Source organism: Microtus pennsylvanicus, chromosome 12 (assembly GCF_037038515.1).
Source record: "Microtus pennsylvanicus isolate mMicPen1 chromosome 12, mMicPen1.hap1, whole genome shotgun sequence".
NCBI lineage: Eukaryota > Metazoa > Chordata > Mammalia > Rodentia > Cricetidae > Microtus > Microtus pennsylvanicus.
The window spans coordinates 83,791,746-83,818,433 of record NC_134590.1 but is presented as its reverse complement, the minus strand read 5'-3'; the positions used below and the strand labels follow the sequence as shown (position 1 = coordinate 83,818,433).

Below are 26,688 nucleotides of genomic sequence, written 5' to 3'. Positions count from 1 at the left end.
GCTAGAATCTTCCCGGTAAGACCGGTGCTATACAGATGATAAGAAATGGGCTAGTCCAGGTGGGAGAGTTAGCCTAGAAGATGCTAGGTAGAAATGAGCCAAGCAGTGTTTAAATGAATATAGTGTCCGTGTAATTATTTCGGGTAAAGCTAGCCGGGCAGGCGGCTGGTGTTGGAGACGCAGCCCCGCCGCCACCCATATTACTACACTTACATGACTAGTTCATGCAATCTGTGTATGTTTACTACAATATCTGTTGTGCTTGGATTTAAAGTTATCATCTTTTTACTTTTCCTATCCGACAGTGTTCTATTTTCTATATTCCTTTTCTATCAATTCCTATTTTCTGATTGGTCAAATACATGTACTTATTCCATTCCTAATATCTTCCTATGAATTCTATTTATTTATTTATTTATTTATTTATTTATTTATTTATTTATTATACAGTATTCTCAGTATTCTGTCTGCATGTATGCCTGCAGGCCATAAGAGGGTACCAGATCTCACTACAGATGGCTGTGAGCCACCATGTGGTTGCTGGGAATTGAACTCAGTACCCCTGGAAGAACAAGCAGTGCTCTTAACCACTGAGCCATCCCTCCAGCCCCCTATGAATTCTTTTAATGAAAATGTTTGTGTTTTATTTAAGGCTACCTATAAATAAAAAAAAAAACACGTTCATGACTGATACCTCTGTCTAAGTTTAATTCCTACTTTCATTTTTCCCAAATGATTCAGGGACCTCACAACACTTTAATTCCATCATCTTCTCCAATTTGTCTGCCATTGTTCTAGGGCATTTTAATTATATGTGCAGATGCTTCCCAATTTATGATGGGGCTATGCTCTAATAAATCCATTGTAAGCTGAAAATATTGTTAAGTTAAAAACGCACTTCATACAATAAACCTTCAGAACATGATAGCTTAGCAACATGGCAAACTGAGAACATGGCTGTGTACTCTCTACTCACGTGATTGACACATGGCAACAGCAGTTCCCTGATGCTGTCCAGTATTACGCAGAGCATCTCACCTTCAATCCCTAGTCTTGGAACACTTCAGAACTGGAAGCACAATTTCTACTACACATTGGTTTTGTACTTTTGTGAAGTTGGAAACCCTTAAGTGACGCCATCATCAGAGACTGTCAGTACTCACTCTTCTAAAATGGCTCTATTATTTCTATAATTCAGGCTCATTTCTATGTATCCACATTTCTGCACGTTTTACTTCTCCCATATTCTCAACGTCCAGTAAGGAATGATTACCAAACATTTCTGCTGCTTTTCTCCACTGTAGATCTAGAGTGATGTACTCTGTCTGCTTTTGCTTATCTGGAAATACATTCACTATGCCTTCATGGGATAACTTTAACGGGCACAGGATTCTACATTGCTGTTATTTGAGTTCATGCATGTCTGGCTTTTATGGGCATGTTGGAAAGTTGGTGGCTGTTTTGGTTTTCAGCAGAGCCATGTCACATACAACTCACTCTCCTTCATGCTCGGAGTTTACACTGTCTCCTGTGTGGCTTGCTACAGTCTGAAGAAACATCAGCCTCCGCCTTTAGAATGCTGTTTTTACCCAGTCTTCCCTCCTCCTCTACCCTGATTTTCTTTGAATTCGTGGGTCAGATTTTCTCTGTATTCCTTCTACATCATCTTTCATTTATTACTTCCTATAACACATAAACTTCATTTGAATATTTTATTCGAAGCTATACTGAACTTATTCCTTATTTAGCAGTATCTATTTATTACCTATTTTTGAGCTCTTAATCACTATTATAATCTTCAATCCTAGAAGTATTTACTTATTAAAGTATTTAATGTATCCTCCCAAATTCACAATTATCCCTCTTTTATTCTTGGCAATAAAAACACACGATCATTTAAAAATTAATGTCTGATAATTCCATTACATTGATGGCTTCTGGTATGTTTATAAAGTATATTATTTCTCTTAATTCATATCATATTGCTTTATTTGTTATATGTCTGGATATCTTTATTTGCTGCATACCAGTGTGCTTGGAAAACACTGCAGCAGCTTCAAGACTAGGGTTCAAAATTGTCCTTTTTAAAAGATTTACATTTGTCTAGAAGGGATGGATAAGAGCGCTAGCTACCCATGTCCCCTTACTGCAATAAAACCTTAAGGCGATTTGGAGCTGGGCTTTAGTCCCTGCACATTGGTACAAAATCAACTTTATCTTGATCCAACTTCAAGCTTGGGGTTCTACTCTTTCTTTCTCTTTGGCCATCCATAAACTCTGTCTCTCCTTCAGCCCTGTGAGACTGTCAAGAGCCACAGCCAGCATTTGGCCTGGCCTTTGCACAGTTCCTTCCAGGGTTCCTGTGGATTCCACTAGGTAAGCATCTCAGGGCTGGGTTTATTTGTCTCAGCTTCCCAACCCTTGGTCCTATTAGCTTGCACTTCCATCTTCCCCTGTTCTGACTTTAAGTAGCTCCTCGTTGTAGCTTTTCCCCTACTTGTTCTCAGTATGAAGCTTGCTCAACTTGCTCAGTCTTCCTTACAGAAAATAAAACTCTCACAAAGAAATTTTTAAATCAATTATATAAAGTAGGCTTTCCTCATCTCACCCAAGCAGTGCTATGAATTAACTATTTCTATCCCCCCTGGCACCCGCTTTTTTTTGGCTTCAACAAATATGAACCCAAACACAAAGAGAAAGGATGGTAGAACTTAAAAATATGAGATGACCTGAGCCCTGTCTGCTTGCTCACCTGTTTGTCTACTGTGTGATGTAATAGTCATACGATGAGAATGCTGGGTCTGGCAGGATGGAATCAATTTCCAAACCTATACCATAGAACTGAATCTCAGCTTCACAGCCAGGTCCTCCCCAGTGTCAAGTCAAGCCTCCTTCTCCCAGATGGCAGATGCAGGTTCCCGAAGGGTTAAAGAATACCCGGAAAGAAACAGCAAAAAAAAAATCCACCTCAGAATCAAAAGAGGAAAACCCGTGGGAATACCCATCCAGCCGAACCCAGCAGAACTGGCTTTTGCAGTGGCTTGCTTTTTCTGAGACACGGTGTTGATGAGAATCCTGGCTGCTCTTGAACTTGTGTTGTCCTGCCTCAGTCTCCCACACGCTGAGATTTCAGGCACACACCACCAAGGCCAGCTGACAAGAGGGTGTTTAATAACATAGATTTTAGATGTTCTGAGTGAGGAAGGACCGAATGCAGATAGTGGACATGAGTCATGAATGTGGACATGAAGATTATCTTGTTCTGATTCTGCCATGGGTTTTGTATTTTATTTTTGGTGGTGGATAAGTGCATATTAATACATTCAAGAATTATCTCTACAGCTGCAGGTGGTTATTCTAACTGTAGAAAAGTTATTGGATGTATAGAATGTGGGTCTGTCTAATTTGGGTGTGATGTTTATTTTCTTTGTAATTTATACAGAATTTTTAAAATTCTCATCTCAGTCTCTCCTCTTGATTAAATGCAGTCTTCTTCTCTGTACCTGGTCAAACAGTCTTGTGGGCTATCTAACAGGTCCTTTCATAAGCATAACATAATCAGCTGAATATCTGAGAATTTTCCTTCTCTTAGGAAGCCAAATCTTAATATAAAATGACTTTAGAGGTGAGTTATGGAGGGTCCTCATCTAGTGAGTTAAGATCTTTTGAATGGCCCAGTCCCTTTGCTTAAATAAGGCTGCATCTATTCTAAAACGTTTCTGCCTAAATTCAGCCTTTTAACTACTACCTATTATATGCCAGACACTGAGACAGAAATATAACATAGACCAAAATAGACAAAGTCCCTCTTGTCGTAGAGTGTAAGATTTAGGAGAGGAAACAGGTTTCAGTCTCAAACTACCCCTAGCCTCTATGGGAGAAAGTAGACTTAGCGATGTCCCCATTTGCCCATCTTTTTGTACAATTACTCTGCTGCACCAGCTTCAGGCACAGGGTATGGAATGGGGAACAATGTGCGCCATGTCTTTCACAGGAGAAGAGGGCGACTAGAATGGGTCACAAGTGGGGTTGTCTGCTTTCCCTTCCAGCCTGTTTACTGTCGGCTGGACTCCTCGGTTTCCTACCGCTGGGAATAACTTCCAAAGCTTGCCCTGAGAAGGGAAGATGCACTAGAAAATGCTTGGGGGCTGCCAGCCTCCCCCGTCAACGTTTGCATCAAGATAACCACGATACCAAAGGAGAGTATGGGTGCTGAGGAGCCCGGCAGCTTTGCTCAGCTATTCTCAGCCACTGACACAGCTTTTTCCTCTAAAATTCGTGATGTATTTCCATATTAAACTTAAAAACAACATGAGGGGGGAGGGAATGGTGCAAGTGGAGAGGGGGAAGAAGAGAACGAGAATGATTGCACGTTGAAATAAATGCGCTACTTGAGGAAATTATAAGTGCCTAAAAACAGGCGTTTGTAATGAAAGTGCCCTCCGAAGCAGAACTAGAAGGCCACTGTTCCAATGCCGGAACACAGTAAAGCGTCCTCTGAAACCCGAGGAGTTAGATTTAATAAGATGGGTGGTATACGAAATAAATGCTGGCTGATTATTAAAGATCGTTTTTATTGAGGATTTACAACTATGTCATCAAATAGCTTGAACAGTCTTCAGGTGTAATAAGACCCACATGAGAAACTTAATTTAAAGTAGCGCAAAGAACCCCAAACACTATTACAAACAGACCATGAAAACTTGGGAGATAGATAAGTGAGGAGGCGAAAACATCCCATCAAATTATTGTCAATAGTGGGGGTAGGGGCAGTGAGGGAGGACAGGATATCATTTCCATACGAGTCAACTAAACAGCCATTCAAAGGCGCCCTAGCATGGCGGAACTGAGCGCTGCGGTGTAGGTGCGCCCTCCCCGAGGAGCTGGGTATACCACCCTTCCTTCCTTTGGAAAGATAATTAACTTTTTAATGTGAACTCTCTGTGGCAAAGGCATCTTTGAATTTGCTAGAAAATGGCTTTGAAAAGTAAAAAGAGCTGAGCAAACAGTCCCTGTGACTCCCCCTCTAGACCTGGAATGTCGCTGAGGGAGTGCTGGGAGGGACGGGAGATAGGGAAGGACTAAGGAATCAGGAGGAGAGACACAACGGGAAGTGAGGAGGAGAGGGTGGGAGAATGAGATATTTGGTGAGGGGACAGAGGTGGGGACTTCTCTCACACTTGCTGTGCGATGGGGAACGTTTTGCTTCAAATATTTAAGCTCCATCAGGTCCCTCATATGTAGTTAAGAAACTAGGCTACAAGCCCTTTAAGCTCCTATGAATTCTGGTCCTAGGGTGCAGACCATATGAAAAACCCTCCAGAGTAATAAGACACCACTGGAGTCAAAGAATAAGGGGGGGGGGGCTCTAGTCCTTGATGACCCTCTGATCCCATTGACTATTCCCTCGGCCTTCCTGCTTGCCGAGTGGGAGAGGACGATTGCTCTGTCTCACAGATGACTTGGCTGTCCTCACATCTGGCAAGGTTGCTTTCCCGTGTGGGGCTGGCTGGAGGTAAGGACCAGACCCGAGCAGCCCAGTACTTAGGCTGGCAGGTTAACTGGGCAGACTTGTCACATGGGCTTGGTGCCTTATGTGCATAGTGAGAGTGAGTGGACAGGACAGTGTTCCAAGATAAGGAGAGCCGGAAGCATGACTGAGCAAGGCTAAGGGGGACAGTGTCATGACCCACTGCCACAACAGGCAAAGAAGTCACTTCAGAGAGCAAGCAAAAAGGGATGCAAAATCCCACTACTGACAAATGTCAGCATTTGGACTCCATATTTCAGGTACAAGTGACATCAAATCTGTCCCTAAAAGAACTACCCTTCCCATCCTTATTACTTGAGGCTGTAGGTTAAGATGTCTGGCTGCCACTCACAAATCTGATCTATAGGACCTGTTGGCAGCAGCCCCTCCCAATTGTCACTGAGAAGCCTTTTATTTTCCTCCAAAAAAAGGGGGGGGTATAGGGAGGGTTAAAGAAAGTGTTATTAAAATACGCAAAGTAGTTCCTCAATTCCAGGAGAGAAGCACTCATCTCAACTAGGAAGAAAAGGGGAGCAAAAGAATACCAGAGGAAAAATGAGAGAGAGAGGGGAATGTACGCTTCTCCCTCTCTCCATCTCTACTGATTTCACCAGCCAAGAGCCCAGCAGTTCTATACTATAGAGGGACATCCGTCAACGCTAATCAATACGTGTGGTGTTAGTCATGGATGATAAATTTGAAAGGGATTATAACTGTACACAGTGATCAATAGAGACTTGCTGCAGGAGACAGAGAGGAAAAAACAACCTTAAAATGTTACACGGTTAATAAAGTACGGGGGAGAGTCAGCCTTAAACAAAACTCCAAGAAAACCACAGAGCTCCTAGTTCCTCCCCATCGGTTGGAGGGAGAGTGGGCAACGGGCCTCCTCCCCGATACCATCTCAGAGGCAATCATTCCTAAAAGGGGGCATTATTAATTCACAGTACATTTTGTGATCCTTTTGGTTGGAAGGCACATTCTCCATTATCATTTGGTTGAAGATTTGTTCCTGGATCTGAGCTGGCATCACTCAAAGCCCCCAGAGTATAGCTTGCCCTTTCCCTACACCGCTCCCCCTTCCCTCCCGTCTCTTCTCCCCTCCACAGCTTTCACCACCTCAGGCACATGACTGAGCAGTGCACTCACAAGCGTGACATTCCTCTCTGCAAACAAATATATCCTGAATCCAAGCAAAGGGGAGGAAAAAATGCAGGGAGCCTCTGCTGTTCGCCCACAGATGAATGGGACTATCCGTCTTGTCACCAGGGGTCGGAGCGAAAGGTTACTTCGAGTCTATACCTTAGCCTCTCTGCTGACGTTAGCAGGCAACTTCCTTAAAAATAAAGCAAAATAAAGAGTAAAAAGAAAAAAAAAAAGAAAAAGAAATCCGACCCTATCAGGCACTTAGCCGGTCCCTCCAGAACCCTTCTAAGATCGTGTCTTCTCACCACCTTTGAAGCCACAGCTCCAGGCCTGACATAGACATGTTTTTTCTGCTGACCTTTTGGTGTCCTTTCTGCCAGAGTGTGTAAAGCATAAGCTGATATATGAAGGCAATTTTTAGTGGTGCCACTTGTATCTGAGTGATTGCACACACTTTACGTTTCTGGCCTGCCACCCTTCCACCTTTCGAAGATCTCTCTATTTTCTTTTAAGGGAACTGCAACAAAGGTGAAAGCAAGTTTAACTGCTTCAAGACTTTGATGGCCGGAGCACCTGTTCAGGGGACTCATGCCTGGCCGGTGCTCACTTGCAAAGCTGAGGTTCCTTTGCTGCTCTAAGGATCATCATGGCGAGAGGGATGTGGGGAGAGGTCATGCTGACATTCTACTCATCCCCATATGCCCTCATCCTCAGTTACAGCCAGAATTGATAGGTAGCAAAGTCACAGCCTTACTCAAGACTCCAAGAACACAGCGCCGTTTTCTCCATAAATTCTTAGAGCTGGGGCCCTGGAGACTTCTTTGGGCAGAGTTCAGAGATGTTTGCGTGAGAGTAGATGACTGGCAGAGCCAGGTAGAGCATCCACGCCACGATTGTCTCATCTTTCTCAGAAGCCAAGGCTGTCTTAGTGTGTGCAGCTGTAACTGCAGCCCTTCTAGGCTCTGGGATATTCTGGGACTCTCCAGGAACTCTCGAAGGGGTATACCAAGAGATAGCATTCACTCTCATTCCAAGCTCGGAAGAAATATTTCTAAAGCATTCTTACACAGCGTGACAGAAGACCATTCCCTCAGTTGCCAATGTCAAAGAATCATTAGATGGTTCACAGTTCCAGGAGACCCATCAAGAATATCCTGGCTAACTCAAGTAAGACTCAAGGTTGTTCCCAACTACCTGGTCACCATGTTCCAATGCACCCCAGCAACCAATGAAGATGACTCGAGAGATTTTCACTAGACTCTTCATGAGTCATACCCTAGCCAAGTATATCTTAGCCATATATGGGGAAACAAAAGAATTTACTAATAGTCTAAAATGGACAAAATGATTTCAACACATTTGTTCAATCATTCCCTTTGATGATGCTATCATAGCTTGAGTGATTAGGAAAGTAAGCCAACACAGTGAATAAACCTCTAGCAACTGTCCAATCTGAAAACTTCCCTGTGTCCCAGATTGCCAGATCATGAAGATTGCCAACATGATAATGACAGGTTATTAAAGTTCTGCACCCCACCTTGCTGTAAGATTCTTGGAGAGTGGTTCTCAAACTTTGAATAGAAATTTTGGAGGTGCTTTGTGCATGGAGAAGTCATCTATAATAGTTGTAACAAATAAGAAAAGAATGAGAAAGTAGAACTCGGCAATTGACCAAAGTTGGACAGGCGAAAACCAGTTCAGAAAAAAATGGACAGCAGACAACTGTCACATGCCAGACCTTGTGGGAAAGCAGAGCAACTCTATGGAGTTTATAGACACCCCCTGCCCATCTTTTCATCAGGATCCCAGTTGGAGTCCCCAGTGAGGACAAAGTGACCAAACTCTATGTCACTGGTCAAGAATACAGAGCTAGCAGGGCCAGGGCAGTCCCCAGAGAAGGAGGCCTGGGAGCTAGGACTTCTCTTTGCTGTTCTTCATAACTAACGTCTTTCCTGAATGAGGGGTCTGGGTTCAAGGGTTAATAAGGACATGGAGAGTAGCATTTTAATCTGACAGCCCCTAAGTACTCAAGGCCAGTGGAGGTAAGCACTCCAACCTAGACAGCACTCCCTTCCCAAAGTGACAAAATTTTAGAGGCACAATAGTGAGGAGCCTAGAAGACAGCAGCAATCAAGGCTTTCAGGTGTGAACTTTGAGCATAATTACAGTGTGAGTAATCTTAGTATTCTGGAGGCTGAGGCAGGAGACTGACAAGTTCCTGAACAGTCTCATTCTGTCTGAAACAAACAAAGAAATGAATGAAATCAAAGAGAGCAGAATAAAAGGGGAAAGTGGTGAGATGCTGTTGCCAGCTCCACCGAATGCTGTTCTGGATCCGTGTTCCACAAAGAGAGGGCAGTAGATTGCCTTCAGTTGTGTGGTAATGGCAACACCGAGGGCAATTTGTAGTTTTCTGGCCAATGTGAGCAAATCATTGCTCTTGCTAGGGGAAGGGCAAACCTCCTCCATTACAGAAACAGGAATTCTGCCAGGAACATCATGACTGAAGAAGCAAAAATAAAATAAAATAATAAAATAAAATAAAATAAAAATAAAAAAGGTGGAATGATACCTTGCAGACATATTGGAACACAAGTTTTCCATGACAAACAGAAAGCTCATGTGTCATCTCTTCTCCCCTGGGTCATTAGGAAACCTGGCAAGAAGTCGATGCCTATCTTTAGAAGAAGGAGATACCAGAAATTAGCTGTACAGGAAAACTTGCACTTCACTAGGTGGGATGTCTCTCTTACACTTGACCGGAGAGTGTCTCTCTACTATGTTCAACTGGAGAGCCCTGAACTAGACCCATGGACGTCACACTAACCTGTTCCTTTCAGAAGCACCTTCACAGTCATGAGGGGTTTATAAGCCAACTCACCTCTTCTTCCCATGTGTTCCTATCCTTAGATTACCAAGTCTTATTTCTCCTTCTTCGTCTGTCAGCTCTTATTCTCTTATAGAAGTAGTAGCTTTTCTCTGGAAGAAAAAAAAGTTTCTCCTGGAAGCAGACTATTTGCCAATCATTAAAATGAGTAAGCTCCAAGACAAGCTCAGATCGCCATTCCGGATTTTTGCTGGCTGGTTAGTTAGTTGGCTGGTTGGTTGGTGGTATACCAAATAGAAAGGAGAGCAAGCTTCTTGAAGGAGAATCTCCTACCACTGCACCTTTACCTCCAGAGATGACAAAACCACTCACCATCCCCCTTGTTTTCCTGATCTCCCAGCTACCAACTCCAACCCCTAGTATAGTCAGAGACTGCTGGTTCCTGGCTGCCCAGACCCAAGGCTGCTCATTTGTTCCTGGCTGCTCAGACCCCCAGACATGAAATAATCACACAGACTATATTAATCTGTGTATCACCATGAGGTCATGGCATATCAGCAAGATTCCAGCGTCTGTCTACTCCGGCAGCTACATGGTGTTTCTTTTACTCCACCTACTCTCTCCTCCTCTATCTGCTTGGAATTCCTACCTTGCCCTGTTCTGCACTACAAAAGGCCCAAAGCAGCTTCTTTATCAACCAATGGCATTCACAGCATACAGAGGGGACTCCCACATCACACACACACACACACACACACACACACACCATTTTCTATCTAAATAGATCCTGTTGGTGGAATCTGCTCATCCGTTTCCCAGCTGCCCAGACCTGAAATAATTACACAGAAACTATATTAATTAAAACACTGCTTGGCCAATCACTTAGGCATATTGCTAGCTAGCTCTTATAATCTTAAATTAACCAGTTTCCATTATTTTATGTTTTACCACGAGGCTCATTGTTTACCGGCAAAGTTCTGGTTGGCAGCTCACGTCTTTCTCCTCCTGCCGCTACATGGTGTTGCCCTGATTCTGCTTACTCTCTCTTCCTCTGTACACTTGGAATTCTCACCTTACCCTATTCTGTGCTGCAATAGGCCTGAAGCAGCTTCTTTATTAACCAATGACATTCACAGCACACAGAGGGGACTCCCACATCACCCCTGGTTGTATTCTACCTTCAGACCCTGGAGTGAGGCAAAGGAGGGACACTATGATAAACTAGATACTTCTATCCCCACACTGTTCTCATCCATAGCCCCCAACCTTTCCGGTGTTTAAGGTTTCACTCCCGGAGCCGCCAGGAGCTCAGAGAAACTCTTGATTGATGCTGTCAGTGAGATGAAGTGCTCTAGTGTCAGGAACTGTCTTTTCTTCATTAAGTTGGAAAACATGCCCAGGGGCTACTCTGTGATCTGCTCATCAATAAGTGGAAATCTACTGGTAGGCTCAAATCCATGCCAAGCGTTAGCAGAGAAAGGACAGGTACCTTGTCAGTTTCCTTCCCCAAACAAGAATCCCCAGACATTGCTGCTGCCATTCACTGTCTCCTGAAATCTGTGGGGTGAGGCGAAGGAAGGACACATGGGCATTGGGATACGGCTCTTCTGGGTGCCACAATAACAGGAGCATAGGGTTCAGAGTGGAAGCAGGAGCCCTGTCAAGGAGACACTGAACTCCTGCCAACATTCACTCTCTCCAGCACCCTCAGGGAGCTACTCGGGAATGGATAAGCTTACAGAACTCCAAGTATGTCACCAAAGACTCCCCACACAGCCTCCAGGGACTGTGGAGGACAAAGGAGAATGGAGTTGAACTTACCAGGAGTACTAAATGTCCTTGCAGATGAGCTAATAACCAAAACAGACATTGCTGCTAAGTTATCATTCAATAGAAGGAAGGAAAGAAGTACCAGAGAGCAGGGGCATGGAAAGAAAACAACTACACAAGAAACATAAGCCCATTAACTTGCCTTAAAAAATAAAATTTAGCCGGGCGGTGGTGGCACACGCCTTTAATCCCAGCACTCGGGAGGCAGAGGCAGGCGGATCTCTGGGAGTTCGAGGCCAGCCTGGTCTACAAGAGCTAGTTTTGGGACAGTCACCAAAGCTACAGAGAAACCCTGCCTCGAAAAAATAAATAAATAAATAAAATAAAATTTAAAAATTTTACCCTGTGCCATAGGGAAAAGAGACCAAAATTTTTTTTTCTTTCAAAGAGCAAACACCAAAATTGCCATTAAGCAAACAGGCATTAGCTTGAGAGCTCTGACCTGGAGATTTCAACAATTAGCATTGAAAGTGATTATTCACCAATCCACTCTGATTCCCTTAGCATAGAATGGGGTAATGTCAATATTGGCAGACAGTTCTGAAAAGTCCAGCTGTGAATCTATGTGGTCTATGCTGGACACCTGGGCCACAGAGCAGAGACAGTGGTTAGGAGGCCTTGTTCATGTTGGCCTTTCAGTTTTCTTTGCTTTTTCCTTTCTCAGCTCCAGGCTGTGTTGTTTGCCAAGTAGCATTACTTATCACTGAACTTGAGAAATGGCCTCTGCAGCCTCACCTAGTAGCTCACAGAGATGCTCCGAAGATGGTCTGAAGCAGGCTTCCCCTTCATATCTACTGTGCTTTTGCATGAGCAACTTGGACGTCTACTGGCACCTGTGCAAGAAATGCTGCTTTGTTTCTTGCATCCTTTTATCCCTTTTCTTGTGATGTTCAAGAGTCATTAAGAGGGCATCTTCATTCATTCTCCAGCTAGCACTCCCTGGTGACCCATGGTGACCCATGGGCTCTACACCCGCTATAGAGTCAGGCAATGATGGTGCACACTTTTAATCCCAGCACTAGAGAGGAATATAAGGCAGGGTGAGACAGGAACTGATTCTCTTTCAGTCTGAAGATTTCATAGAGGTAAGAGCTCTCTAGTGACTTGGCTGCTTTGCTTTTCTGATCTTCAGGTTGAACCCCAATATGTGTCTCTGGGTTTTTATTATTCATGGCTACATTTGGTGCCCAATGTTTAAGGTACACAAATAATAGCCATTTGCCTGTGGCTTTTTAGCCACCAGCACAAGCCATAGTTGCATGTGGTGCTCCTACCTGAGCTGCATGTGGTGCTCCCACCTGAGCTGCATGTGGTGCTCCCACCAGAGCTGCATGTGGTGCTCCCACCTGAGCTGCATGTGGTGCTCCCACCTGAGCTGCATGTGCTGCCCTACCAGAGCTGCATGCAGAGCTCTCGCCAGAGCTGCATGTAGACCTTCCGCCAGAGCTGCATGTGGGGCTCCCACTGAAGATGCATGGGGCTGCAGCCCCACCTGGCTAGGCTTTCATTTCTTTTTTCCCCAGGCCTCTGAGTGACTTTGGGATTTTCCTGTTGTAGCCTCTCTGAAACAGTTTCTAGCTGCCACCCAAACTCCAGAAGCACCTGGGCCCCAAATGCCACAGGACTCACCTACCCTAAACTGAATGGTTCTGCCTTCAGGCAGCACCCTCCACCACACATGATTTTTCAGAACAATCACCTGTGCGTTCTTCAGACGCCCCCTCCACTGTGGGTGGCAGGCTTTCTCTGAACCACCCACTTCTTGGGCTGCTGCCAAACTAGGAGCTGCCTTGAAATCCAGTCAGGCTTTTACAGTTCTACACAGTCGCATTAAGCCTCACATCTTCATCAACACTGTCTGTGGATTTGGTAAGACAATTGAGAATTCTTAAAAGGAGGAATTAGTTAACAGATAATTTTTCCCACATTAAAAAAATGGGGAAAACCAATACAATGGAGGGATTTGTGTCTCTGTATGATAATATGCCAGATAGTTTGAAAATGGAACAATTAAATGAAAGGATATTTAATTTAGATGGGATTTATGTAACATCAATTGTAAACATTATTAGCTTCATCATTTTTGTCTTATCACTAAAAAAGTTGGTTAATCTGGGTACTAAGATACAGGCCTTAGAAAAACTTAATACAACAGATCATAGAGATATTCAAATCCAGAGAGAGAAATTTAATGGAGAACCAATTTCAATGATTCATTAAAAGAATAGAAAGGAACAGTCTATGGTTTTCAGACAACCAACCTTAATGTATCCAGTAACATTATAGGAATTGCGACATGGGAGAGGTGGCGTTACAGATAACTGGATTCCTGTGCCAATGTTAGATTTAAGGAGATTCAAGGAAGAAATAATCTCATATGACATGTATTCACCATTTGTGAAGCAAATGTTAAACTTGTGACCAATTTGTAATAGAATTATAACTAATTACTGGATAGAATTGTTTAAAAGTGTTTTAGAGCCTGGTCCACAATTACAATGAAGTACCTGGTTGAGAGAAGAGACTAAGATTATTTGAACAGTGAAATAAAGTTAGAGGTAGGGAAATCTCCCAAAATCAAATTCTTGGAGAAGGAGATTTTGCTACTATAGAAAAGCAAGATATACATGATGTCCATACCCTGGATTTATGCTGTGCAACAGCTTTGAATACTTGGAACAGAATTGGAGAAAAAGGGAAGAAAATTGGGTCATTTACTAAAGATATACAGGGCCCAATGGAAGCCTTTATAAATTTCTTCAAAAGATTGACTTCAGCAGTAAATAAAATGATACCAAATTTAGAAGCTAGACAAATAACAATTTAATCCCTGGTTTTTGAAAATGTCAATTATCTATGCAAAAGTATAATTAGACCATTAAAGGCAAGGTCAGCATCTTTGGAGGAATAAATCTGAGATACAATTAATATTGAATCTCATGAACATGATGGAACATGGATAGGAGATGTGATTTCCAGAGGTCTGGGGAATAATCAAAATGTCAAATTTATAATTGTGGCAAACAAAATGACTTTAAAAGGGATTGTAGACAGGGCATTCCTAGAAACAATGTTTTTTTTCTAAGAGTTATCCATTCAGAACACCCCTCCCTTCTGAACTATGGAGAAGGTATGGCAAAGATAAGTATTGGACTAACAAATGTAGATCAATGAAAAATACTCAAGGTAATTTTTTGTCATTGGGGAACCCCATGAGGGGCCTCTTGCAGGCCTCTGTGCCAAATTCAGTTCAGTTGCTTCCTGACGTCATAGAGGAAACTCCTTCCAAAAGCAACTAAAGAACCTAATGCCTATTGTTAAAAAAATACAGCTCTGAATAATAAAACAGCTATAGGAGAGAGAACAAAAAAATTCAGGAAAATCTATAAAGCAAGTATTTCTGTAAATAAACAAAGGCCAAAATTAAAAACATGAATAAATTACATTGTCATTGCAGGTCTAGTAGCCACAGGTGTGACTGTAACAATAATTTCATCAGAATCTTGGCATCCTAATTGGCCTCTTCGGGATGTGAATGTTGAGTATTTGGGCATTGGAACTTTATCTTAGGTAAAGCAGAGCACAAGATGGGTTGGATGTATAAGGCCAGAAGGACAAAAAGGAATATTGAAACCATATGTGGCTAATACAGCATTGAATTGTGGGAACATGATTTGTTATAGCAATAGAATACTCAGATTAACATTCCCCAATCTTAAAAACAAACCATAAATTAACATATGTGTCTGGGGAAAATATTACAAGATATTATAAAGAACAGTCACTGACCATTCAGGTTGTACAGAACAGGTCACAACAGTTGCTGATATATCAAAGGCACCAGCACCTCTACCTTTAAAATGGTTGACAGGCTGTATGGGTAAGCAATGGCTTTTAACAACAAAGAAACTGCAAACTTTAGAATAGCTGGTACAGGAGCAACTAGATGCTCAGCATATTGAACAATCAACCAGTCATTGGAATTTTCCTGTATTTGTTGTTAAAAAGACATCTGGGAAATGGAGAATGATAACAGATCTAAGATCTGCTAATAAGGTGATTTAGGGAATGGGATTTCTACAGTATGGGATTCCTTTGCCTTCTTTATTATCTAAATGATGGCCTCTTATAGTTATTGATTTACAGGTTGTTTCTTCACTATACCTTTACAAGAAAAGGACAGAGAAAACTTTGCCTTCATAGTACCTACTTATAATAATTCTCAGTCTGCTAAGAGATATCAATGGAAGATTCTCCCACAGGAAATGTTAAGTAGCCTCACTCTGTGCCAATATTTTGTAAGTCAGCCATTGCAAATGATACATAAACAGTTTCCCAAATCTATATTTTACCATCACATCGGTGACATTTTGCTATCTGCTTCAAATAAAAACTTTAGAAAAAAGTATTTGAAGAATTAAAGAAAATTTTGTCTTATTGGGGATTACAATTTGTTCCTGAAAAAAATACAAAGAAAAGATTCTTTTAATTATTTAGGTTATAAATTTGGTTTACAAAACAATTAGACCTCAAAAGGTGTAAATTATGAGAGATTGATTGCAGACTCATAATGACTTCCAAAGTTTAATAGGAGACATTTTCCATCTATGGCACACTATTGAGATAGGTGCTGATGACTTCACTAATTTAAACAAAACCTTAGATGGTGACAAGGATTTAGATAATCTCAGGTAATTATCATCCAAAATTAAAAGAGAATTGGCTGTGATTGAAAAGAAATTACAGAAGGCACATGTGGATTGTGTGGATCTTAACTGCATTCTGATCATATTACCCTCTAAGCATTCCTCTACAGTAATTTTAATGCAGAGGGGAGATATTATCTTATTATGGATCTTTTTGCCAAGTAAAAATTTATATTTTTGGTTGTGAGCCTAGCCTTTAACGGCTGAGCCATCTCTCCAGCCCCCAAGTAAAAATTTAAAAACATATGTGGGAAAGGTCTCTGAGTTAATTCTGAAAGGAAAATTGTGACTTAGTCAATTAGCAAGAATAAACCAAGCAGAAATTATAGTATCTTTTAATAATGGTGAAATTGACAAAAGATGGGCAGAAAGTGAACCCTGGTAAAGAGCCTGTTGTAATTTTTTGGGAGAGATTAACTACAACTAACCGAAAAGCAAGAGAATTCAACCTATAAAGAAAACTCATTGGATACTTCCTTGCATTGTATAGGACATATCAATAACTGGAGCCCCAACATTTTATACTGATATAAATAAATCAGAAAAGCTTACAAATCAGAAAATTTAAGTACAGTGGATCAAAGCCCTTATGATTCTGTCCAAAAGTCAGAATTATATATTATTCTGATGGTACCAAAGGATTTTAAAGAACCTCTCAACATAGTAACCAATTTGCAATATGCAGAAACAATTGTTTTGAATATTGAAACCACTGAATTTATATCAGATGATACACAATTGACTTTATTATTCAGTTACAAGATATAATCAGGAGTACAGATCATCCCATATATATAACACATCTAATCCCATACTGGTCAGCCAGGTCCTCAAGGACAGGTAATACAGAAATCAATCAATTATTGATTAAAAATATTCTGAAGGCTTCAGAATTTTATAAAAAGTAATATCAATAGCAAAGATTTAAAAAGACTTTTCTATCATGTGGCAACAAAGCAAGGAAATTATAAGAAAATGTCCTGCTTATTCTTTGTACAACCAAACACCACTGCCTACAGGAAGTATCCCAAAGGGTAGAAAAATGTTTTCCGTTTTGTAGAATCTAGAAAACTAAAATATGTACATCACAATATTGATACCTATTTAGATTTTCAATGGGCAACTTCTTAGAGTTTGGAAAAGGCTGACTCCATAATCACACATTTGCTAGAAGTTATAGCCATCATGGGTATAGCTATACAAATAAGGACAAACAATACTCTAGCATATTATCTAAGAAAATGAAACAGTTTTTTTGCTTATTATAATATAAAGCATATTACAGTTATACCACAGAATCCTACAGGCCAGGCAGTTATAGAAATATAAAACTGAACTCTAAAGGATATGTTAAATAAACAGAAACAGATGACAAAGACCCGCAGAAATAAATTGCACAATGCTTTATTAACTTTGAATTTTCTAAATGCTAATGAGAAAGGAACAACAGCTGTGAAAGACATTGGATAGCAAAAGAAAAAAAAACTATGGAATAAAATCAAACAGTATACCTTAATGTACTGACCTCAGAATGGAAACCAGGACATGTGTTATGTTGGGAAAGGGGTTTTGCTTTAGTTTCCACAGAAGAAGAAAAGCTATGAATACCATCAAAACTGAGAAAGATTCAATTTGAATAAGAGACACCTCTTAATTAGAAGAGACAATAGTTCATCAAACACATTGCCATTTAGTCTAATTTAACCTATAAAACTAACAAATACTTTTCATCTGATTATATACAACTTGCCAAAAGATAATATCCCCAAAATGAGGGTCAGGGAAGAGTTTTGTTTCTTTCTTTTCAAGAGAATAAAGGTATACAGCCAAGGAATCCAAAGACCACTGGACAAAAGAGAAATCAGAAGAAAAAGGACAAATCATTCAGAAAAAAATGTCTCAAGGAAAGGTGTAAATTGACCTATTGTCATATCATATTTCCAACAGGATAAAATTTCATAGATCTTCCCAAATTTTTGTTTCTGCTGTTCTCTAAAGACATATAATGCAAACGGTCTTTTTGTAGTCCCAGTTCAATTAAAGATTAAAGCTGGTTTTGGAGTTGGAGTGTTGCTATCTCCTTTTCTAAACCCAAGCATGCTTATTAAAACAAAATCCAAAATCTCTATCTCATGTCAGAAGAGCCACCTGATATGGGACAGAAGAAAAATAAAAATTTAAGAACTATTTTATTACCATTAATCTCATAATCCTTTGGTTTTATGTGAACTCATTTACAGCTTTTCTTAATGTATAAACTTCATAATATATATATTGTATGTATATATATATATATATACATAAAACTTCTTGTAATGATATTAATGGTCATATAGAGTAATAACTAATCTAGACAAAGGTTTTATCTACCTTCCTGTACATGATTTCAGGTTTGAGTTTCTATCAGCTTTCTGCAGTGAACAACAAGCGTGCCCAACAACAGCCTTTAAAGTCTCTGAAAGGAGGGTGGGGCCCCACAATGATGATTCTTCCAGATCTATGATAGTGCTACCAAGCTGAAAAATATCACCTAAAATTCAGCTTTGACTACAAACTGCAGAACAATTTTGAAGTGGCTAACTCAAATGATTCAGCCTAACAGATTACTCTAGCCAGGACTTGAGACTTTCCCATTATGAAAAACTGGACAAGAAATGATATAGCTACCTCTCCCAGGATTTGACAGTTGACCCAAATTTTTCTTTTTGGGATCCCCTAGAGATGCCATCATCCCCAGACAGTAGGAAGTAAACCTAAGAATACAATGCACATAATCCTAGAAGGTAGAGTGGGTGGTTTTTGGTCATTCAGTGGGTTATGGATATTTGTCATTGTTTAGGGGTGTTGGTTACCAGTTATTATTGGATATGGCCAGGAGGAAAGTTGGACAAACAGTATTAGATTCAGAGTTCTTGGTTTGAAATGAAAAAGGGAGCTGTAGATATGATAGTATGACAGGATAGATTATTGAATATACTCTGAAAATAAAAAGGGAGGATATACATATGATAAGATAAAAGGTAGATTATTGAATCTACATGAAGAAAGCAACTATTAGCTTTATATATTTTACATTGGATTGGATTTTTGTATATTGCATACAAATTTTGTATATTGCTACAAATTTGAGATTAATTTTGGTAGATCATACTATACATACATTTCTACTCTTGCTCAAAGTATGTACCCATACAACTCATTTAACAATGTGATGCAAATTTCTAGTCTTTAAAAATTATTGACCATTGTATAAGATAATAAGGTAATACAGGTTAGTAGTTAATCACCTATTATAATCAAACTTGTAGTCACATTAAGTATTTTTTAAGTTCAAACTAAGATATATTTTAGATAGAAAGTTCATCTTCAAATACTTTAGATCTACAGAATATGTCATTTAAGATGTTCTAATAACATAGGTACTTTTTTATGAAAATAAGGCTTGTCTGCCCCTGACAGCACCCATATACTTCATAGAAGATAATGGGCATTGAAGAAACTCCATATAGAGTTTACTTTCTTTGAGGCAAAAGTAAACCACCGGGCAAGAAAATGCCCTTGCCTTGACTGCTGACAGTATGCTGCCCTAATTGGACAAGCAGGACACAAAAGAAAGTGAATGCCAAACAGTGTCAAGACAAGGAAGGACAGTTGGTCAAAATATCCTGCGTCACAAAAAAGTCTGTCAGATATGCTAGATCTGTATGCCAAATATGGATGCCCAACTGTTGCAGAGAAACTTTGGGTGATTGTCCATGCAGCCGGCAGTTTCTGTCATTTCTCACACTTCTTGGAAGTCACTTGCTTGAACTTCCTGTTTACTCAGTTACTATTATTTTCTTATTTGGTTTCTGAGAGAGTTGAAAATTAGATAGTTATAGTTTTCCCTGTTTTCCAGATGCAGAAGGCAATTTATGATAGAAAGTAAATATAATAGAAAGTAATAAGTACAAGACTTTGGATTCCCCAAGACAGGACAGATATGGAATATTCTCTCTGAATTTGTCAAATGCAAATGGACTAGACATTGCTGATATACTTATTGCCTGTATATATTGTATATAGTTATTGTACTTATTGTATATAGTTTTTCTTATATTAGTTATAACTTTTTTATTTTAGACAAAAAGGAGAAATGTAGTCATATTTCATTTGTATTTTAATAAATAAAGCTTGCCTGAAGACCAGAATGCAAAACAGCCGCACTAGTAAGACATACAGGACAGGCAGTGATGGCACACACCTTTAATCCCAGCAGCCACACTAATTAGCATTAGAAACCAGGCGGTGGTTGTGCATGCCTTTGTTCCCAGCACTAGAGAGGAACATAAAGTGGGATGAGACAGGAATTAACTCTCTTTCAGTCTGAAGATTTCAGAGAGGGGTAAAGCTTTCTAGTGGCTTGGCTGCTTTGCTTTTCTGATCTTCAGATTGAACCCCAATATCTGTCTCTGGGTTTTTATTATTCGTGCTACAGTTTCTCTTCATCTACATTTTTGTTTTGGGACTTTTTACCTTTCTTTCATTCTGCATGTCCTACTTCTTGCTTTCTCTGTTTCTGATTGGCTGGCAACTGCCTGACTGGATGGCCCCGGGTGCATCCCTTTCTTTTTCTGTACCCCTCTCTCTCTTCTCTTAAGCTTGCATTTTTCCTACTACTTATTCTTTCTGCCTGAAAGCCCCTCTATCTCTTTACTGCCTAGCTACTGGCCATTCAAATTTTTATTAGACCAACCAGATACCTTAGGCAGGCAAAGCAACACATCTTTATATCATCAAACAAATGCAGCATAAACAAATGCAATACAACTTTGCCTAGTTAAAGTAAAATTCCACATCAGCAGCTCTGACGCCAGACACCATACCTCACCCCCATGGCAGACAGCAGAGTCTGGCTGAGGCAAAAAAAATGGAAAATAGGAAAACTGGTGAATACTGGGCAGGGACCCCAGAATGCAGATTAAGCATTATTCAAAAGCTGAGGTGGACTTAGGCAGGAATAACAGATAATTAGGCTAGTAAAATGACTCCTTAGTTATGGTAAAGAATTATGACAGGTAAAAGAATAAGAAAAAACAGACATCTTTTAGCATTAAATCCAAAGGAAGCATTCTGTTTTTTTAAATAAACTTCTACACACACACACACACACACACACACACACAAATCAATAAATAAATGTAAAAAACATAAACACTTTTAAATTATACAAAATGCTCCAAATTTTGCTTCTAGACAAGATGGAGTGAGAGAAATTGGATTTACACCTCTTCCTAAAACAGCTAAACATCAAACAACATATACGAAAATAAAAATGTATTTTGAGTAGTGGTTAATTGGCAATAAAGGCCAGGGTTCCCTGGTAATGTGGGAGGTGATACTGCTGTGAATATGTTTTATTAAAATTGGTTAATAAAGAAGCTGCTTTTGGTCAGTGGCTTAATAGAGTAAAGCCAGGCTGAAAGAGATATATAAAGAGAGTATAGCAGGGAGAAGCCATCTAGCTGCTGCCAGGGACAGATGCCTCCTCTGGAGCCTGCCAAAACTTTGTCAGTAGGCCACAACCTCATGGTGATACATAGATTAATGAAGATTGGTTAATTTAAGATATAAGAGCTAGCTAGTAATATGCTTAAGTGATTGGCCAAGCAATGATTTAATTAATATAGTTTCTGAGTGATTATTTCTGGTCTGGGCAGTTCACATTCACTTTCATTAATGTGACAAAGTATCTGAAAATACTTACACAAAGCAAATTTCTAAAAGTCTGCTTGTGATTGTAGGTTTTAATTCAAGGTCTCCTGGTCCAATGGGTTTGGGTCAATGGGAAGGCCCACTGTGGTAGCAGGCAGTATGGTGATCATGTTATAGCACCTGAGATAGGCAAGAGAGAGGAAGGAGTACGGATCCCAATATCTGCTTAAAGTGCACCTTCCTCCCAAGACCTTCTATGAAGCTCTACTTGCCATTGCCACCACAGAGGGGAAACTAAGCCTTTGACACATGAGGCTTTGGGCATGATTCAGATTCAAATTCACAGTATTTTCCCCAATTTATCACTTGCAGAAGGTTCCAGGTTTCTTTGCAAGGAAAGGGACCCACATTGAGCACAGTGTTCTTCCAGATTAAAGATGTGAAGCTGGTTTTCCTGACAATAGTGGAGGCATCCAGGGAAGATACTGGAGGTGGAGAGACTGCAAAGACACAGAACCCTGTGGAGGGCTGAGGAAGGTCGGAGTTAGGCTGAGCACTGATGAGCTGAGGGAATTAGGGAGACAAGCAAGGCCAGTGAGGAAAACAGAGAAAAGCAATAGGGCCACTCTGCCAGTCAGGACGAGAATGGGAACTATACAAGGCAAGTTTCTGCTGAAGCTTTAAACTGCTCAGATCTAGCCTGAAAAAGTAGATTCATGATCTTCCAAATAATTTTACAATGTCTCAGAATAAAGTTCAAAATATCTATACAAACACTAAAATGGGTAACACCTAATAAGATTAAATTCATAATCTCTGTTATCCAATTGAGACTGCCAAAGAAGTGAAAGAAAGTCTTTATACTTAAAATAAAAAACAAGAAATTCAAACTGGCCTATTGTAGAATTAACAGACAAGAACATTGGAAATAATTAGAAAAATATTTGTTGCATTCAAGAAGGCACAAGATTGTTCACTCTCTTCATCAGCAACACATATATTAAAATTGGAACGATACAGATTTGCTTGACTTCTGCTCAAAGTTGACACAAAAACTTGTGAAGCTTTACATATTTTTAGAGAGGTGTGGAAATCTCTGTTGCAACACCTGAAAGAGTGATTGACATTTTAGACTGTGGGGAAATCAATTTGAGAAGAACAGCCTACCTCAGTAAAACATATAGAACTCTTGACACGGGCTTTGAACCCCAAATAAGGATGACTGTGAATTAATAAGACCTTAAAGGCAAACCATGACAAAGATGGTGGACATATGTCATGATATAGAAAAGGGTGAACTTCTTCATCTAATGAAAGAGATCATGCATGAAGAGAATAAAACCATTGTTTTTGTTGAAACCAGAAGAAAATGTGATGAATTTACCAGAAAAATGAGAGTAGATGGGTGACATGCTCTGTCACCCATGGTGACAAGAGTCAACAGGAGCATGACCGGGTTCTAAATGAACTCAAGCATGAATAAGTTATTTTGATCACTATTGATGTGGTCTCCAGAGGGATAGATGTGGAAGATGCGAAATTTGTCATCGGTTAAGACTATCCTAACTCCTCAGAGGATTATATTCATCGAATTGGAAGAACTGCTTGCAGCACCCAAACAGGCACAAAATACCCTTTCTTTACACCTAATAATATAAAGCAAGTGAGTTACCTTATCTATGTGCTTTGGGAAGTTAATCAAGCAATTAATCCCAAGCTGCTTTAGTTGGGTGAAGACAGAGGCTCAGGTATTCCAGGGATAGAAGAGGCACCAGGATGATAATCGTGACAGATACTCTGAGGGCAAAAGAGTGAATTTAATACCTTTAGAGACAGGGAAATTATGACCGAGGCTACTCCAGTCTGCTTAAGGGAGATTTGGGGGCTAATGCTCAATGGTGTTTACAGTGCTGCAATTACACCAATGGGAGTTTTGGATGTGATTTTGTATGTGCTGGTATACAGACCAGTTTTAGGACAGATAATCCAACAGGGATTTACCAGAACAGTTATAATAACACTCAGCAATATTCAAGTAACATTGCAAATATTCAAAATCATATACACCAGTAGACAAATGCAGATCCTGCTACTGCAGCTACTATGCCTGTGACCAGCTATGCAAAGCCAACAACGTATTCTCAATAAGATCTTAGAAGAAAGCATATGCACATATCTCTTTTTCATAATTGTTCTTTATGTTATGTTATCAGAGAAGATAGTTATTTAAGAAAGGTGGGAAATGCAGAAAATATCACAGTGCAGCAGTAATTGTGGTGCACTTCTTTCTTAAACTGGGTATTTCGCTACATCCCTGAAACAATTTTTAGGGTTTTCTTTTTATCTTAGAAAATGCAAGCAGTATTTTCACAAAAGTAACTGTATAGTGATTTCAAATACAATAAATGTAGGCAGTGCCATGGTCTTCTAGAAAAAGAGATTTGAAGACTAAAGAATAAAAAAAATGATAAAAGGATATTGGGTCATGCCAATTAAAAACTGAAAGATGACAATCAAGACCAGAACTGAAGCTACAACTCCCATTTTGCCCCCAAACTTGCCTATCCTCCTGCAACCTCGGTGTTACCCTGAAACACAGCTTGCTACAATACAGAGAAGACCAAGAGATTAGTGACCAGCCATCAGGCAAGATGCCCCACTCTCTAGGGCCTCCAGAGAGGTACAAAACCCCAGGACCCTTCCCCAAGTGCCTTGGCTTCTTTATCCAGCCAGCAGGAGCGTTTCCTGCAAGGATGCCCCAATACCCAACCCCATCCACTGGATACTACAAGCTTCAAGCACCATCCTGCCCCCAAACTCGCCTATCCTCCTGAAACCTCAGTGGAACCTTGAAACACAGCTTGCTACAATACAAAGAGGACCAAGAGATGAGTGACCAGCTACCCTTCTAATACTTTCTTTAGGGCTGGGTTTGTGGATACATATTGTTTAAATCTGGTTTTGTCATGAAATACTTTGTTTTCTCCATTGATGGTGATTGAAAGCTTTGCTGGGTATAGTAGTGTAGGCTTGCATCCGTGGTCTCTTAGTGTCTGCAGCACATCTATCCAGGACCTTCTGACTTTCATGGTTTTCATTGAGAAGTTGGGTGTAATTCTGAAAGGTCTCCCTTTATATTATACTTGACCTTTTTCCTTTGCAGCTCTTGATATTCTTTCTTTATTCTGTATGTTTTGTGTTTTGATTATTCTATGGAAAGGGGATTCTTTTTGATGCAGTCTATTTGGCATTTTGTGAGCTTCTTGTACCTTCATAGGGATAACCTTTTTAGATTGGGAAAGTTTTCTTCTGTGACTTTGTTGAATATATTTTCTGTGCCTTTGAGTTGGGGTTCTTTTCTTTCTTCTATCCCTATTATTCTTAGTTTTGGTCTTTTCCTGGTATCCCAGATTTCCTGGATGTATTGTATTAAGACTTTGTTGGATTTAATGTTTTCTTTGACCAATGAATTGATTTCCTCTATAGTATCTTCAGAATCTGAAAAATAACGTAAAATATCTTGGGGGTAACACTAACCAAAGAAGTGAAAGACCTATTCAACAAGACCTTTAAGTCTTTGCAGAAAGAAATTGAAGAAGACACTAGAAAATAGAAAGATCTCCCATGTTCTTGCATAGGTAGGATCAACATAAAAAAATGGCAACCCTACCAAAAGCAAACTATAGATTCAAAGCAATCCCCATCAAAATCCTAACACAATTCTTCACAGACCTTGAAAGAATAATAATCAAATTTATATAGAAAAACAAAAAAACCCAGGATAGCTAAAACAATCCTGTACAATATAGGAACTTTCGGAGGCATCACCATCCCTGACATTAAGCTCTATTACAGAGCTACAGTAATGAAAACAGCTTGGTACTGGCAAAAAAAACAGAGAGGTTGACCAATGGAATTGAATTAAAGACCCGGATATTAATCCACACACCTATGAACACTTGATTTTTGACAAAAAAGCTAAAATTACCAAATGGAAAAAAGAAAGCATCTTCAACAAATGGTTCTGGCATAACTGGATGTCAACATGTAGAAGAATGAAAATAGATCCATATCTGTCTCCATGCACAAAACTCAAGTCCAAATGGATTAGTGACCTCAATATAAATCTGACAACACTGAAACTGATAGAAGAGAAAGTGAGAAGTAGCCTTCAATGCATAGGCACAGGAGACCAATTCTTAAATATAACCCCAGTAGCAAAGACACTGAGAGCATCAATAAATAAATGGGACCTCCTGAAACTTAAGCTTCTATAAAGCAACGGACACAGTCAATAAAACAAAAGGGCAGCCGACTGAATGGGCAAAGATCTTCACCAACTCCACATCAAACAGAGAACTGATCTCCAAAATATATAAAGAACTCAGGAAATTAGACATCAAAATTCAAAATAACCCAATTAAAAAATGGGGTGCAGAACTAAACAGAGAATTCTCAACAAAAGAATATCAAATGGTCTGAAAGACACTTAAGGAAATATTCAACTTCCTGAGCTATTAAGGAAATGCAAATCAAAACAACTCTGAGATATCATCTTACACCACTCAGAATGGCTAAGTTCAAAAACACCAATGATAGCTTATGCTGGAGAAGATGTGGAGTAAGGGGAACACTCACCCATTGCTGATGGGAATGCAAATTTTGTACAACCACTTTGGAAATCAGTATGGTGGTTTCTCAGAAAATTGGGAATCAATCTACCTCAGGACCCAGCAATACCACTCTTGGGCATATACCCAAAAGATGCTCAATCATACTACAACAGCATTTTTCAACTATATTCATAGCAGCATTATTTGTAATAGCCAGAACCTGCAAACAACCTAGATGCCCCTAAACTGAAGAATGAATAAAATGTGGCAATTTACACATTAGAGTACTACTCAGCAGAAAAAAAAATGACATCTTGAATTTTATATGCAAATGGATGGAAC

General features: G+C 39.9%; 2 pseudogenes; both read left to right on the top strand.

The window, feature by feature from the left end:
• LOC142832404 (putative ATP-dependent RNA helicase DDX5) overlaps positions 1–23,806 on the top strand; it is a 43,217-nt pseudogene extending 19,411 nt beyond the window's left edge.
• Positions 22,712–22,811, top strand: LOC142833259 (U6 spliceosomal RNA; annotated as a pseudogene).
• Positions 23,807–26,688: the final 2,882 nt, after the last annotated feature.